Raw genomic sequence first — 17,497 nt, 5'->3', positions numbered from 1 at the left:
TTCCTGAATTAAAGGAAGGATAGACCTTATCTCCATCTTAAAGGAAGGGACACTGAGAAATTTGTTTAAGCACTTTAGGTCCAGAATTGGGTGGAAAGTTCCCTCCTTCTTTGGGATCACGAAAAGGTTTGAATAAAACCCCAAACCTCTTGCTTCGATAGGCACCGGGACAACAACTCCTAAGGAGGATAGATCCCGAACGCACCCTAGAAGAGCATCCCTCTTTTCTGGTCTGGTAGACAGATTCGAGAGAAGGAATCTGCCCCTTGGCGGATGAGATTTGAAGCCTATCTTGTATCCCTGAGATACCACCTCCAGGACCCACAGATCCTGTATGTCCAGGAACCAGGCGTTTGAAAAAAGAGACAGTCTGCCCCTACACGATCCGATCCCAGATCGGGGGGCCGCCCCTTCATGCCAATTTATTTTTGGCGGGCTTCTTATTCTGCTTGGAAGTATTCCTGGACTGAGCTGGCTTCCAAGTACTCTTGGGTTGCTCGGGCTTGGAGGAGGATTGTTGTCGTTGGGATTTGTCAGGACAAAAGGAATGAAAATTAGAAGATTGTCGTCCCTTAGACTTGTTCTTCTTATCTTGCAGTAGGAAGGCACCCTTGCCTCCGGTAACCGTATAAATAATGGAGTCCAGGCCTGGACTAAATAAAGTCTTTCCCTTGAAGGGAAGAGAAAGGAGTCTGGACTTAGAAGTCATATCCGCAGACCAAGACTTCAACCAGAGCGCCCGGTGGGCTAGGACCATAAAGCCAGAGGCCTTTGTATTAAGGCGAATAATTTGCATGTTCGCATCACAGATAAAAGAATTAGCAATTCTCAGAGCTTTAATTCTGTCTTGAATATCCTCGAGGGGAGACCACCTAAATGAGTTCAGACAAAGAGTCATGCAAGTAGGTAGCCGCTCCGGCTACCGTGGCAACTGCAGTCGCTGGTTGAAACAAAAATCCTGTATGTTGAAACATCTTTCTCAGAAAGGTTTTCATTTTCTTATCCATCAGCTTTCTGCACGAAGAACTATCGTCAAGAGGTATAGTAGTATGTTTAGCAAGCGTAGAGATAGCACCATCCACCTTAGGAATGGAGCCCCACAAATCCAGTTGAGAGTCCAGGACCGGGAACAACTTTTTAAAAGTAGACGAGGGGGAAAAGGAAGAACCAATTCTTTCCCATTCATTCTTAATAATGTTCACCATCTAAACCGGCACAGGTAAATTTAAAGGAACTTTCCTGTCTTCGTAAACGCTGTCTAATTTAGGTATCCTAGATTCTTCAGGTTGCCCGGCCTCTGGAACCTCTAACTTAGATAGAACCTCCTTTAATAAAAAACGCAAGTGCTCAATTTTAAATCTAAAAGAAGGTTCCTCCGCAGCAGGAGGCTTAGACGCTAAGGACTCTGACCCAGAAAGTTTACTCTCTGAAGCTACAGAGGTTAACTCATCATCAGATAACTGGGACACAATAGCTAAATCCGATAAATATTTAGATGACTCCGGGTCAGGAGAGCTATGTTTAACCTTTCTCTTGCGTTTGTTAGAGCAAGGTAATGCACTGAGGGCCGCAGACACCGCTGTTTGTAACTACGCCACAAAGTTCGCAAGAAGAAGGCCCCCTCCAGATTGAGGATTAGATGTGCTACGGGGAACTGCATGTGGAGTGGATAATTTAGCAAGGGTAGTAATCTCACGGGACGCCGAGTCCTGAGAGGTAGACGGCTCAGAGGGACTAAGAGCCTTAGCAGGCTTATCTCCCTTCTTAGACTTTATAACGGTGTTAAGGCATGTGGAACATAATTGAGTGGGCGGGAAAACAACGGTCTCCTCACAATATAAACAGGTATGATTTAGTACAGAAGGAGTACCTTTTAACATGTCAGATTGCTCCATAGCTCAGGTTATACCCACAGAAGGACACAAATAAAAACATTTTTTATTATAGAAAACTGCACCTTTATACTGCCAATGGCTGGGGCACTCACCACCTCCTAGACCTAGACAGTTAACAGAGGAAACGCTCTCCTCAGGTTCAAGTCTCAGCCGGAATGGAGGAAATGAACATAGACCACAACCGGTCACATAGAATGCAAGACAGTACTTCCCTGTTATTACAAGTACAGCAAGTAATAGGAGCTGTGCAACACTTTCAAAAACGAAAGTGAAACTTAAGTGAAACCTGTTTGTCCCAGCCAAAAACACACAGTCTATCAGCCTAGGAAAAAAAATCACACAAAGCAGCATGTAAATAATTAATACACTGATTAATTAACCCCAACTGTTCAATAAACCCCCAGCCCTATCTCGAAGGGCAGATACCCTTTTTCAGGACTCTCCGAATCTTCTGACACTTCTATGCCACCTCGTAACGTGACGAAAGGCAAAGAATGACTGGGGTAATGAGGAAGTGGAAGGGATATTAAAGCCTTTGGCTGGGTGTCTTTGCCTCCTCTTGGTGGGCAGGTGTTGTATTTTCCAACAGTAAGGAATGAAGCCGTGGACTCTCCCTATCTTAGGAGGGAAATAACAATTAAACCATAGTAATCTAAATAATAATGGGTTGTACTGCAAACGCTAGCTACTATTAATATGTGATGATAATGCAAATCAAAATGTTTTGTGCAACAAGTGGATCATGTGGTGTGTGTACAATGAGTGTTAGGTTTGGGGAGCTGGACAGTCCAGCATGAAACAGCATAAACAATTGAGAACATAACACACATGAAAATAACATAGTTTAGACCTGGTCTATGATTAAGACTGCTGCAGCTTGGAGTCTATGCCATGCTCGGTATATGTTATCTCTTTTGCCAATAAAAGCTAAGTTTTACTATCTTATACCTGCCTCGCTGTTTTGCTGTATTGGAGCTGTTAACTTGGAGGAACCAGGATGTATGTTCCTTACAGGTTTGCAGGTAGCACACAGCTGATGACATAATGTGTGTTTTTGATGTGATGAGCTTGTGTCTCATGAGAATGCTGGTATCACGAGACTGAGAGGCAGAGCATGGGAGTATTGTTTGGCGTGGAGACAAAGTCTGTTTAATTTGTGGATACTTACAAATACTTATGGATTGCTGGACCCATGCTATTGCAGCTGACTGAATATATGAGGTAGGCACTTAGAGACATTATTCTTTGTACTAGCTCCTATACTGAGCGCTTTTTAAGGGGACTTTTTGCTGTTTACCTTTACAACTAGATCCCATACTAGTTGTGAACTTAGCTACGGATTGTAACAAAAATCTCCTTTAATGTCTCAGGCTAGTTTTGTTCTTAAGATCAGCGGATAAACTTACAAATGTCAAGAGATCTAACCCATAGTCTATATTACAGTGTTAACAGTGTGTCTGTCATTCTTAAGGTCATTAAAACAATACAAGGACAAATCACTAACAATCAACAAACAATCTACGCTATTAGTGGTTCATTTGTACTGAGGGCATCTCACAGAGAAACAGGCCACATGGAATTCATTATCATATTCACCGAATTGTTCCTCACCCCATATGGAAGCTGATCCGAAATGGAAAGAAAAAATTGTGTCATCTAACATGTTTGTTTTTTTCTGTTTGTAGGAAGTTATGTTTTTTTGTGATATCTGATTTTGTTGTCTTCAACTTGACAGGACAAGGGATTGTAATGCACCGCTTTCTGTTGTATTACCACCAGTGATACAATCTAGAACTTAGCTAGAGTTGTCACTGCTCATTTAAATAGTTCAGTACTTTCCTCAAAGTATATTTTAAGTACTGTCCACATCCTTTGTTTTTTGTCAAGTTCCTGATGAAGTGATGAGTAATTAAAAAGAAAAAAATAATGAACAGGTAATGAAGTATTTACAGAATATAAAATGAAAACAAATGCATAGCAGTAATCTATACTGCAGAATTACACAGTATTAAATATCAGCATACAATACGCTGTAGCACTTTTATAGCTACATTTATTTAAGTTATCATTAATAATATCATATGATCTTCAAGTTCTACTTTGAGACGTGGAACTAGCTCCTTTGCACAAACCCAGATATTGAAACTCTGCAATCAAACAGGTTCCAGCTAAGGTTTAGTTTGTGTTAATAAAACCTTGCACGAGCCACAGCCTGCACAAATCTTGCCACTGGCAGAAGTGCTCTGCATATGTTCAGTGCATTTTTATTGCAGAATGAGCAACACCCTGAGCTTCCTAAAGGGAAATAAACTGAGAAGAGGGGACAGGGCTTGATGCACAAATTCAAGTACCAGCAAAAAGTTTTGTTTTTTAGGGACAAAGAAAAGAAAATACTCTGTGTTAGAGCATGTAATACTGCACTATTGCTTGCATATAACTATGTGTTTAACACATGCAACGGGATTAAATATATAGTTAAAGGCAGTTCCAGAGCAGCAATAAACTACTGTGAGCTTGCTGAACACATCTGGTGAGCCAGTGGCAAGAGGCATGTGTGCATTTACCTGTCACTAACTAGTTCCCTGTAGTGCATTACTGCTGCTGAGCCTACTTAGGAATAATGATGATAGTAAATTTAACCTGCTTTATCTGAATTGGGAAAGTTTAATTTCAACTTTCCCTTTAATCAGTAAAATTTCCATTTGATTAAAGCTGTGAAGAAAGACATTGAGATTTTTTCCTGTGCTCTAACAGGAACTCCCAGATAAAAATGTTAAGACATTTTAGAAAGTATTATAGTTTTTAGATTGTATGAATTTATGTTCGGTTGTTACTATGCTAAAACTATTGGTTTCACAAAAATGATTGAGAAACTTCCCACAACGTTCCTACAGCATTATTTCTAGTGGTTATATGTTTAATAGTTTAATAAGTCTATTTGCATATATTCTTTTGTTGGCTCCTGTCAGAATTAATCATTAATGCAATGTATTTATTGACTCTTTTTGATCAGTGCCGAGCTTACTTACCTGGTTTTATATGAGTAGTTTACAAAATGAGAAAAACCTCCATTAACAGATGTTGACTACCTGCAAAAATTCCAACTACAGGGAACTTTATTCAAAAAGAAATAAATGGTCTTTATTAACCTTGTAGTCTGCCAAATGCATTTTCCTGCTTATTGAATAGTCTAAGTTATGTTTAACAGTTGCTTTTGGAGCACAGCTGTTTAAGGGTCTTGCCAACCAGTGCAAACTAACTGGGGTTTTAGAGGTGAGCTTAAAGCTAAATATGGTAGTAACTCCAACAATCAAAATAGCCCCTCCTGTATGAACAATACTGTGTAGTCAAGCACACTATTGTTTATAATAAAATGCAAATATAGATTTGTGCAGGTAAGGTCATAAATGCAAAAAGTGAAAAACAGTAAAAAAAACACAACAGTATATAACAGCAATAACAATAACTAGATGGCATTTAAAGTAAATTAAAATCCATACCACCCTATGTAATACCCTGTACACCACAGGGCATAGCATTTAGCCCAGCATCATATAAAGATGAGTAGTGCACCGTGAATTCTTTAACAAACAATTGTCAGAACACACATGTAGGTCAGATTTGTCCAACTCCATTATGAGTCATAATCAGGACAGATCAATGTTACAGAGCAGAAAAATATTATCTAATCAAATAAATCTAAATACCAATGAATGTGATTAACACTTTGTTTTGAGTTTAATGTCTCTCATTAAAAAAATATATATTCTGTTTTCATATTTAAGACAAAACCTGAACTAGAATAGTTCAGCAATAGAAATGAAATGCAATACAAGTTACAAAATAGAAGCCAACAACAATGACAATAAATTAACAGGGTTAAAATGTATTCTAAATTAAAGGGATATGTTTACCAAAAAAGTTATTTTGTGATTCAGATAGAGCATACAGTTTAAAAAAAAAAACTTTCCATTTTACTTCTATTATCAGATTTGCATCATTCCCATGTTATTCTTTGTTGAAGAGATACCTAGGTAGGTGTGTGGAGCACTACATGGAAGGAAATAGTGCTGCCGTCTAAAGCTCTTGCAAATGGATAACATTCAAAACTGCTGTCATATAGTGCTCAAGAATAGTGCACGCTCCTGAGCTTACATCCCTGCTTTTCAACAAAAGATACCAAGACAATAAAGAAAATTAGATAATAGAAATAAATTACAAAGTTGTTTAAAATTGCATGCTCTATCTGAATGGAAAATTAGGGGGTTCATGTCTCTTTATTAAATTAGAAGCTTGTGTGTGTGTGCCAGAGTGGTGCTTTACAGAAGTCAATAAATTGGGAAGGGAAAAACATATGAATGATTAGAATATCTTTCTTGTTGGCAATGTGCTATCTTAAAATGCACTGGGAGGGCACAAAACACTTTTCCATCTTTGTCACAAAACTGACTGGGAATGTTTATCAATCATGTGACTGCATTTTTATCTGCAGAGTGACTAGGTTCTATTTTAAGTAAAAATACTGATTACACTTTTAAGCCATTAAGGGGGGGTATGGAGATTATCCTAGCACTTTTTACGGGGAATTGTCCATTTTAAAACATAATTAACCAAGTATTTTGGCTGAAATTAATGGTTTTGTACAGACTTTAAAGGTATTAAAGGGTCATGACAATAATTGTTCCCTCTAAGGACAGTTTTTAGCATGGCCCAGCAGTGAAAGTTAATTAGGTAAGTGTGCCCTGCAATTAGCAAACACTGCACAATGCAGACTGCAAGGTTTGGTTAGATTATTTACTATTTCACTGCTGGGCTGCACACAAAACCGGCCTATGAGGGAACACTGATTGACAATTATTTTTTTCACCCTTTTTCTGGTGTTTTAAGCGTGGTGTGTGACCCATCGAGCCTCAGACTGGTTGTATATTTTCCAGTTTTAATTTAAAGATGCACTTTTTTTTAATAAAGCCATATCTGCATTATATTCAGTAGACTCCAGCTAGCACAGATTTGATATAAGCATAATTAACTGGAGAGGGTATTCAGAGGATAATGGAAGACAGTGACAATGGTGTCCCTTTTGCACTTTCAGTAGACAGTTAAAGTGATGGTAATGTTTTTACTTATCAAAATAGCCCAATGCATTAGTTTATGTATCCTAATGGTAATTGTTATAGTTTTTTTTTATTAATTTTGGCACAATCGTTTGTTTTTAAGTAATCTTTTTTTCTAACATGAAGATGGATGCTTACTCCGCCACCTCTCTTCTTCCGGCTTTCTTGACTATGTGACATAGAGAACTGCCCCACCCGCTCTGTACGTAATTCTCTGGGCATTGTGTCTTCATGTATTGATTTGCGCATGCGCTAAAGATTTGATCAGGCCGAAAATGCTTAGCGCATGCACTATACAAGTAAGGGGCGTATCAGAAACATCAAAGAACGCTAGGTGGCTCCGGTAGTGATTAGAAGATCAAAGAATGTGACCCCAAAAAAAAGGTTCCGAAAATAGACAGGCAGAGGAATAGCAGCTGGATTAAAAAAAAGAGTATGTGTTATTATACTTTAATAAATGCATATTACACACAATTTATGAATGAAAGTGCCATTCATTTTATTACCTTATTCACATGCTGCACAGCATATCCACATTGTTTACCATTACTTTAAGGTAATTTACCAAAATAATAACCCCTCTTTTTAGGGCATCTTTAATCCATAGGGAGTAAAATGCCCCTTTGTAGAGACGTTTAAGTAATGGAAAATTAGAACAAAAGGAAAAATATCCCAATGGTTTACTAGTTTGTGGAGAAGGTGACTAGTCTCTCAGTGTCAAATATAAGAAAAAGACACATTTCTTACTAGTGCAGGACTATATACATTTGAGTTCAATGTCCCTTTAAACTTCAAAGACTTGTTTTCTACATTTTAATAATTAATAAATGCATATATTTGTTGCATGCTTAATTTTGCTAACATTTGCTTTCAGCAGATGCCACAAGAAGTATTTTTTAAATCTGTTTATTATCTTACTTACTTTTGGCCAGCTGCTGGATTGGACTCTGCTATCATCGCTTTCTCATCATTTCAGTAAGATATAGCCATAAAAGTTCCATTTACGTGTTGGTTATTATCTCAGGATATAAATAAGTAGACAGCTGAAATAAAGGAAAAATGTATTTCTTCTTTTCTCTTTATGAAGTGTGAAAGATCTAAAGAATAGTTTAAGTAAATTGTTTAGAAAATAAATAAAATAAAGTTAGATGTGACTGGTAAAATCTTACTTTTAGCAAACTGAATTATTTACCCAGGCATACCACATTATTAGACCATGCAAACTGCAGGTGACAATATTTTGCAAAGGCACAAATTACAACACTTTTACTAACAGCATGTTACATTAACATAATCTGCAAGGTGTGTTCGGATGGACAGTCCAGTATTTTAGCAGGCTGTCCAGTAAAATCTTAACAAAAATGCTGGACACAGTATCCAGCTAAATGTAAAACCTCATATGTCTTGATGCATTAGACATATGGAGTAGAAAGCTGAGAGGGGCAGTCACGAGGGTCAAATCACTTCTGTTTATGTGAGTTAGTCAGCCAATAAAGGAAGATTATTTATTTATATGTTGCTGGCAGTCAAGAGGTGAAATTACTTTTCAGTTATGAAAAATATGCATGGCAGGATCAAGAATGAGGGTTAAGGCAGAGTTTTTGGGTTGACAATTATGTGAGTCCCACAGACCATCGTGCTCAGTCATAGTCAGATTGTCCAGTATTTTTGTGGACAGCTGGCAACTATAGAAGGTAATTTATGCAAACAAAACTTCTGGTAGGGACATGAATTCCAAAAACGTATTCAAATATTGGTCATTGAGGGTGACAGACATCCCAAGTCTCCCTGAAGTTCAGAGAGTCTCCCTGATTGTAATAGTAGCTCCCTGATGCAAGCAAATGGAGTGCAATCTCCCTGAAACTCCAAGTACTATGATCCATTGTGGCCCAAATCCGCGACAGTGTTTCTTTAAAGAATGCCTTTTGTTGCTGGGACGTTATATAACTCTCAAAGCATGCATCAGTAGCCAAAAAGCCCCCACTTATTTTAATAAAATAAAACACAAATACTACCTTATTTACTGCACGTAATTAAACTTTGTATTCTAAAATATTTGAGCATTCAACAAGCGTACGATCACTGGAAAATAGGTTTGTTGTATGTGGTTGTGCAATAAAGCTACTTTTTTTAATGCGACTTTAGTTGGAAGCTACTTTAAAAGGGACACTGAACACAAAAATTTTCTTTCATGATTCAGATAGAGCATGCAATTTTAAGCAACTTTCTAATTTACTATTATCAATTTTTCTTCGTTCTCTTGCTTTCTTTATTTGAAAAAGAAGGCATCTAAGCTATTTTTTTGGTTCAGTACAATGGAAAGAACTTGTTTATTGGTAGGTGAATTTACCCACCAATCAGCAAGAACAACACAGTGTGTTCATCAAAAATGGGCAGGCATCTAAACTTACATTCTTGCATTTCAAATAAAGATACCAAGAGAATGAAAAAAATTTGATAATAGGAGTAAATTAGAAAGTTGCTTAAAATTGCATGCTCTATCTGAATCATGAAAGAAAAAAAATTGGGTTCAGTGTCCCATTAATAAGTCAATATCTTATTTAGGGTTTCAAGGTGTCCAATATATAACTGGGATTGGGGGGGGGCGCAGTAGCGGGAGAAGCCACCTCCCTGAAATTAGTTTTTGCAGGTTGGGATGTCTGGGGTGAAGAACAAAAAAAATAACTATTGTTTATGGGACATTGTATTCAGTTCCAAGGAAAAGTAATGTTGTATGAACTAGTTAAACATTTAGAAGGTAAAACTTAACATGAAGCTATACTGTCATAAAAAAAAAAGCCACGGAAGGTACTTTTTAAACTCAGATTTTACCTTCTTTCTTTTTGCATTTTACAAACACCGGTCATGTTGTTCGTATAATACCGTGACTTTAGTTGGAAGCTACTTTAAAAGGGACACTGAACCCAAAAATTTTCTTTCATGATTCAGATAGAGCATGCAATTTTAAACAACTTTCTAATTTACTCCTATTATCAATTTTTCTTCGTTCTCTTGCTTTCTTTATTTGAAAAAGAAGGCATCTAAGCTATTTTTTTGGTTCAGTACAATGGAAAGAACTTGTTTATTGGTAGGTGAATTTACCCACCAATCAGCAAGAACAACACAGTGTATTCACCAAAAATGGGCAGGCATCTAAACTTACATTCTTGCATTTCAAATAAAGATACCAAGAGAATGAAAAGAATTTGATAATAGGAGTAAATTAGAAAGTTGCTTAAAATTGCATGCTCTATCTGAATCATGAAAGAAAAAAATTGGGTTCAGTGTCCCATTAATGATAAGTCAATATCTTATTTAGGGTTTCAAGGTGTCCAATATATAACTGGGATTGGGGGGGGGGGCGCACTAGCGGGAGAAGCCACCTCCCTGAAATAAGTTTTTGCAGGTTGGGATGTCTGGGGTGAAGAACAAAAAAAATAACTATTGTTTATGGGACATTGTATTCAGTTCCAAGGAAAAGTAATGTTGTATGAACCAGTTAAACATTTAGAAGGTAAAACTTAACATGAAGCTATACTGTCATAAAAAAAAGCCACGGAAGGTACTTTTTAAACTCAGCTTTTACCTTCTTTCTTTTTGAATTTTACAAACACCGGTCATGTTGTTCATATAATACCGTGACTATATACCGTATATACCGTGACTATATACCGTATAATATCGTGACTATATACCTAACAAGCATTTGTCACCACGGGGTCTGCATCTTAGCTATTTTAAGAAACTAATAAAAAATGCATTTTACATAACTAAGATAATTATTGAAATAACACTGTAAACAAGACAATACACACTAAGCATTCAGCTCAGCGCTACTGCACATTCACAATAAAAATAACAGGAAATGATGCTTGGCTAACCAATGTCATTGCCAAACTTTGCATTACGTCATTCAACTGCAGTGTACACAGTCGCTACGAGGAAATAGTTTCGTGCACATGTAAAAGATAACTAGTGAAAGAAGAGCAACCAGCGACTGTAGATAAAATATACGCTTTACAATGTTGTCTATCTAATATTACAACAAATATACTTGCCTGTTTCTTTTATCCTGAGAAGACAGTTCCAGGTTTTGATTTTTCCATTCCGGATATTTAGGCTTTTAAATTATAACCCTTTATGTGCCTGTACGCATGCGCGATACGATTAGCTTGGCAAAGCCCTGAATGTGTAAAGAAATGCCATTTGCTCCACACTACGCTTGCGTTGTCTATGCTATTACGCATGCTCGATGTCGATTACAGGGATTCCTAGGTTGTACCAATGTTAAGGGGTTGTACATAGAAAACCATTACCACAGACGAGTTTTTTTAGTTAAATTGATGATTACCAGTTATAAATTAAAATAATCACTTGTGGCAGGAAAAATGATATACACCGAAAAGTTTATCTGTAGAAGCTGGCTTCGAATAAAAAATTGAGCGAAAAAGTAACGTTATTAGTAAACATCCCCAGAAATGGCGAAAGCGCCCAAAGAGCTTCTAAACTCGACTCTGATGTATAAATAACATTACCGAATACCGAGTTTTAAGCTGCTGTTTAGCCTAAAGGTTTATGATTATATATATTTAAAACTTCTCAAAATAAATAAATACTATGCACATATATTTTTTCTTTCCAATACAATTTATAACAGGCAAGTAAAATGTTTTCTTATCCAAAAAATGATAATAAAATACTAGATTCTTCAGAGTACTAACAATGCCTTTCATTTGATATTACACACTAGATGCATTCTGGTTGTTAAATTATATAATTGTAAGATTAAAGACAAGTTGTTATTTATTCTACGATATTTTAATTCTGTATGGTAAAATTAAATAAGTAGTATTGATTATTTTTGTGATATTTAAAGGGATAGTAAAGGCAATTTTTTTTTCTTCACAGCATCCTGTAGTTAAATATACACCCAAAAGTTGCTCAAATATTTTGCTGCAATCTTGCTCCTAACATTGGCTCCTTTACAAACCTACCATGAGGCTAATTTGCATTGGCCAATCACGTTGGGCAACCAGAGTGCTCTTAGTTATGTAAGCTCCTTTGAACGTGCACGTACCCACGCATGCGCTTAAATTGCTGGTTTTACTGTGCATGCAGCTTGCTAAAGTTAGCGTCTCCGGCCGCCAGCGGCACAGGGCTCCTTACCAATAAGGTGACGTTTCCACCTCTAAACCAATAGCCATGCTAGGATTTCAGATGACACAGCTATTGGTTTAGAGGTGGAAACATCACCTCATAGAAGAAGAGCGCTGTGCCGTGGGTGGCCAGAGCAGCTGATTTTAGCTAGTTGCCGCAGCATAGAAAGGGTGAGTTTAGCACCTTTTTTATTAACTGATGACTGAAACTACAGTTTATTTTTAGTGATGGTAAATCCTAACATTTAATGCAATTTAGAATATTAATCATAACCTATAAGGCACTCAACAGCCTTACTCTCAACTATATTTCATCCCAAAATACTTCCCAACCTTTTCATTCAATCCTTGACCTATATATCTCTACTACTGTTTCTACTCCATGCTCTCACCACCAACACACTGTTCCTGTCATCTGGAACTCTCTACCATGCTCCATCAGACTGTCTCCAACCTAATATAGTTTCAGATGCTTTTTGACAACCAAGAGGCTTACCATCCCTCATGTAACTATTTTTTAACCTAACCAAAATAAATCTTGAACTGCTTTGACTCTTTGCTGCAACTACAATCTATGTGACAAATTACATTAAACCTTATGGGTCCCATTTATCAAGCTGCGAAAGCAGCTTCGGGGTCCCAATGTTTCAGGCTCACGCAAATAAGCCTGAAACGCTAGTTAAATAGCAGCGGTTTTAAGACTGCTGCTACTTAACTTCTCCGCCAACTTAAATGTGGCAGATTGAAATCTTTCCGATCCGATTGGGATGATTGATAGGTGGCATTGCACATGCTGCTGCTTGCACAATGTTAAATGCGCGCAGCGATGCCAGACGGACAAGTTCACGGTAGTGAACTTTTTTAGTCCGGCCATTATCACATGGGGTCCTATGTCTCTGCACCCTCAACCTGTGGACTGTAAGCTCTTCGGAACAGGGCTTTCTTCCTCCTGTACTAGTTTTGTTTAGTCTGGTTTATTAACACAAATATTTGTCATTGCTTACCCTACCTTTGTAACCAGTGCTATTATTGTTCTTGTTTACCATATATCATCTAGAGAAGGTTAACTGAAAGTCACCACATACCTTGGATAGGTCCCTTTTGCCTTTACCTTGTTATTTACTTCAATTAAGAGTCTGCAACCCTTGATTACTGTTGTCTATTCATAGCTCATCCTAGACTAACATATTGCATATAATCTACCCCTTAGATTCCTTATTAGTGGAGCACCATACTGACAGGAGATATAATGTGGGGAAGTTGTATGTCCTGCGTATTATACATATGATTATGTTAATTCTCCCCAAGTTTTTCAGATCCCATAGCCCAGATCCATAGCCAAATAATATATATAGTTCAAAAAATATAAATAATTTTTGTTTTGCTGCAAAACTATTTCATAATCCCTCATACTCTATCCCTGTGACTACCAAGACTTAAGTGTGGCCCTTATAGTCAGTGAGGGTAGTTGTCTTATCTTTATAGTTAACCATAGCTGGTTCACATTCCAAGTTCTCACTGACCCTTAAATCACCAGTTGTGGAATCGTGTATTACAATTAGTGAGGTCCAAAAGAGCCCAGCCCTTGTTGTTGTTATATTTCACTTCTTTGGACTAAGTTCATTTTATATAGTAAAATCAAAATAAGGTTCACCATATGAGACCCAAGTGTGGTCTCCTATTGTTCAGGAACACCTTCTGTAGACATGTAGACATTTCCCTGGCTGGAAAAGCTGCAGGAGGAAAGCAAACAACCTCACAACCTGTTACAAATTCTACAGGATCCAGGATGGTTGGGAGGTCTTTCTTATTTAAACACTGTCTTGAGAAAGGTCAGTGGAGACCGAAACCGGTTGACTGGTAAGGAGTATTTTTTTTTTTTTTTTTAAATATTTATTTATTATTAGCGTACATACAGTCGTCTTGTTACAGACCTTGAAACAAGATTATAAACAATCTTCTTTACAACGGAAAGACAAATCTTAACAAATTATAAGGCATTTAAGCCGATAACAATGATTTGAGTAAAAAAGAACAAAACGATAAAAAAGCACAGCTTAAAAAAAATAGGAGATACAATGCTGTCCCAAGAGCTCTGTATTAGAGAAGATGTGATTAGAGAAAGATATAGCCTGTGTGTCACGCAATTTGAATTTATCCTGGGAAATATATAAAGTTAACACTGTAAAGACGAAAATACATGAATATCTATCTAAAGTGGATTAAACATACTTTTAAGTGATGTCAATACGGGGGGGAGGGGAGTAGGAAGGGGTGGGGAAGGAGAATAGAAAAAGAAGGAAGGAAGAGAGAGGAGAGAAAAAAAAAAAAAAAAAAAAAACCCTGCATTACCCCCAACCCGCTCTGCTCTCTCACTATTCGACCCAGAATGCTGGGTATCTGCCCGCATTAATCAATTCAAGAATGTAGGCCGATTGGCTAAGTGGTTTAATTAATTGCTGCTGTGCCTGAGAGGGAAGTGACAGTATTACTAGGCCCCATTTTTCTAGGAATCTCTTTATGCGGACCTCATCAAACTTAGATAATGCATATTGTTCCACCATACATTGTTTCAATACTTCTTTTTTAAATTTTATGAAAGAGGGAAGGTGGGGGAGCTTCCAAGATGTAAGAATCACGTTCCTAGCTAATAAAATTACGGTATTGATTAGCTTATAATTCTTTTGCTGTTGTGAAAATTTAACTAAGAAAATGACCATTTGGGGCTCTAACCTAATTTCTGTGTCTAAAATTTTATTCAACCAGAACTTTATTTTCAGCCAGAACTGGTGGACTTTAGGGCATAACCAGATACAATGTAGAAGATTTGCTTGTTGAGCCTGGCATTTCCAACATCCAATGGTTTTTCTATACCATTTAGACAATTTATCAGGGGTAATATATGTCGCATAAATCATTTTTAAGTGCCTTTCGCGCCATGCTAAGGCATTTCCTGTCTTATTCAACAAGTTCAGGCTTGTTTGGATTTGATGAGGCCTAAGCTCTGGAAAAGTGTTATGCCAAATAGATACTATTTTCTCCAGTTGGGCCTCATATTTGGAAAACGACATCAACCGGTAAAATGAAGAGATTGACGAAGCCCCGCTGGTATATTGATTCATTAAGCTCCTTAACGGGGCATATGTCCAATTAGAGCCGAATTTAAGTTTAAGATCTGTAATATAATGCTTTATTTGTAAGTACGCAAAGTGATCAGTTTGAGGAAGCTCGTACTCTGCTCTGATGTCAAGGAATGATCTAATTATTATACTGGGAGTAACTAGTTGTTTTAAGGAGGTCAGCCCTTTCAATTTCCACCTCTCAAAAACCTTATATGTGAAACCTGGAGCAAATCCTGGACATCCCTGAATTGGGAGATATTCCGAAACAAATGGGGTTGTGCCGATTTCTACACAAAACTTCTGCCATGCCAGGATCACGTTTTTAAACGTCGGCATTTTAGCAATTAGCGGAGGGAGTTGTGGAATTGGGCAATGGAGAAGGGCTTTTAAATTGAATGGGTGGACAAGATTTGCCTCCCCATCAAAATCAGTGAAAAATTCTTTCTCTGATATCCAATCAGCCGCCAGTTTTGCGATTGCAGCAATGTTGTAGTAGAATATGTTCGGGAAAGCGAGGCCCGCCGACTCTTTGGAGAGTGATAATGCACTTAATGCAATTCGGGGTCTTTTTCCTTTCCAGAGGAATTCGTTGGATATTCGGTTAAATAATTTTATGTCTGCCTTATATAAAGGAAGAGGAATATTTTGAAGAAGATATATTAACTTAGGTAAAAGTATAATTTTAATAAGCATAATTCGTGCAGAGAGAGAAATAGGAAGAGAGGCCCAGTCATTCAATTTCTGCTTACAATAATTAAACAATTTAACATAGTTCAGCTCATACCATTCATGTGGAGCTTTTGACATTATTATTCCTAAATATTTTATTTGAGTAACTTCTCTAAATGGGTGATCTAGTATATGGCCGGCAGTTCTATGTATCCATAGTAATTCGGATTTTTGAAGATTAATTTTGTAACCCGAAAAAGACGCAAATATTTGCACTGACTCTAATAGCTTAGGGAGGCTTTCTTTTAGGCCGGCTAAAAAGAGGAGTAAGTCATCAGCATATAGGGCAAGAACATATTTTTGTTTGCCTATCTGGATACCTTCTAGCTGTTGCCTAAGAAGGATCGCCAATGGTTCTAATGAAATATTAAAGAGGATAGGCGACAGGGGACATCCCTGCCTAGTGCCTCTCTGTAGAATGAACCGATCTGTAATCGTACCATTGATAAAGATTGCTGAGGATGGATTATTATAGATAGCCTTAATCAAATTTATGAAATTTCCAGAAAAGCCAAACTTTTCCAGGGCCGAAAAGAGATGATCCCAGCAGATATAGTCGAAAGCCTTTTCGGCATCGACTGTTAGGATGGCGGCATCTTCTTTTTTTAATACTTTCTTATTATTCCGCAGATAGTCCAGTACCAGCATAACCTTACGGATATTTTTTGTCGGGCTTCTCCCCATCATGAAACCAGCCTGATTATCATGTATAATATTATTTAAGTGGGGGGCCAATCTTTTTGCAATTATGGACGTAAGAAGTTTATAATCAAAGTTTAATAGGGAAATAGGGCGATATGAGGAAGGAATTTCAGGATCTTTTTCTTTTTTTAGAACTAAAGCTATATTAGATGCCGCAAAATACTGGGAACATGGGATCTCTGCGGAATAATAAGAATTAAATAGTTTATACAAGGTGGGGGCTATTTGATCTGCAAGGATCTTATAGAATTCGGCAGGGAGTGAGTCGGGGCCGGGGGCTTTATTAAGTTTGGCAGTAGTGATACCAGTAAGAATTTCTTGTGTGGAGATCGGGGCATTGAGTTGATTAATTATCTCCTGTGTCAATTTAGGGATCTTAACATTATCCCAGAATCTCTCTTTTGATTCTATATTGGGAGGTTCAGCTTTATAAAGATTTTTAAAGAAGTCTGTGAACGTATGTTGAATGTCGTGGTTGGAGGTGAATCTATTTTTCCCAGATCTAATTGCCGTGATGTAATTAGAAGATCTCTTTTTAGTAATTTTAACAAGATATTTTGCTGCTTTCCCTGAGTAGCCACCATAAAGTGATTTCTTTCTTATGTCTTCAGATATCATTTGTTGTTTAAGAAAGATGTCCCTTTGTGTTTTTAAATTTGTATATTTTTCTCCAAGCTTTTTGGAGGGAACAGCTATGAACGCATTGTATGCGTTCCTCACGCTATTAGAAAGTTGGATTTCTTTCTGTAGAAATTTTTTCTTAAGAGCACACATGTGAG

Source organism: Bombina bombina, chromosome 3, assembly GCF_027579735.1.
Source record: "Bombina bombina isolate aBomBom1 chromosome 3, aBomBom1.pri, whole genome shotgun sequence".
Taxonomy (NCBI): domain Eukaryota; kingdom Metazoa; phylum Chordata; class Amphibia; order Anura; family Bombinatoridae; genus Bombina; species Bombina bombina.
Note: the sequence above shows the minus strand (reverse complement) of the source record.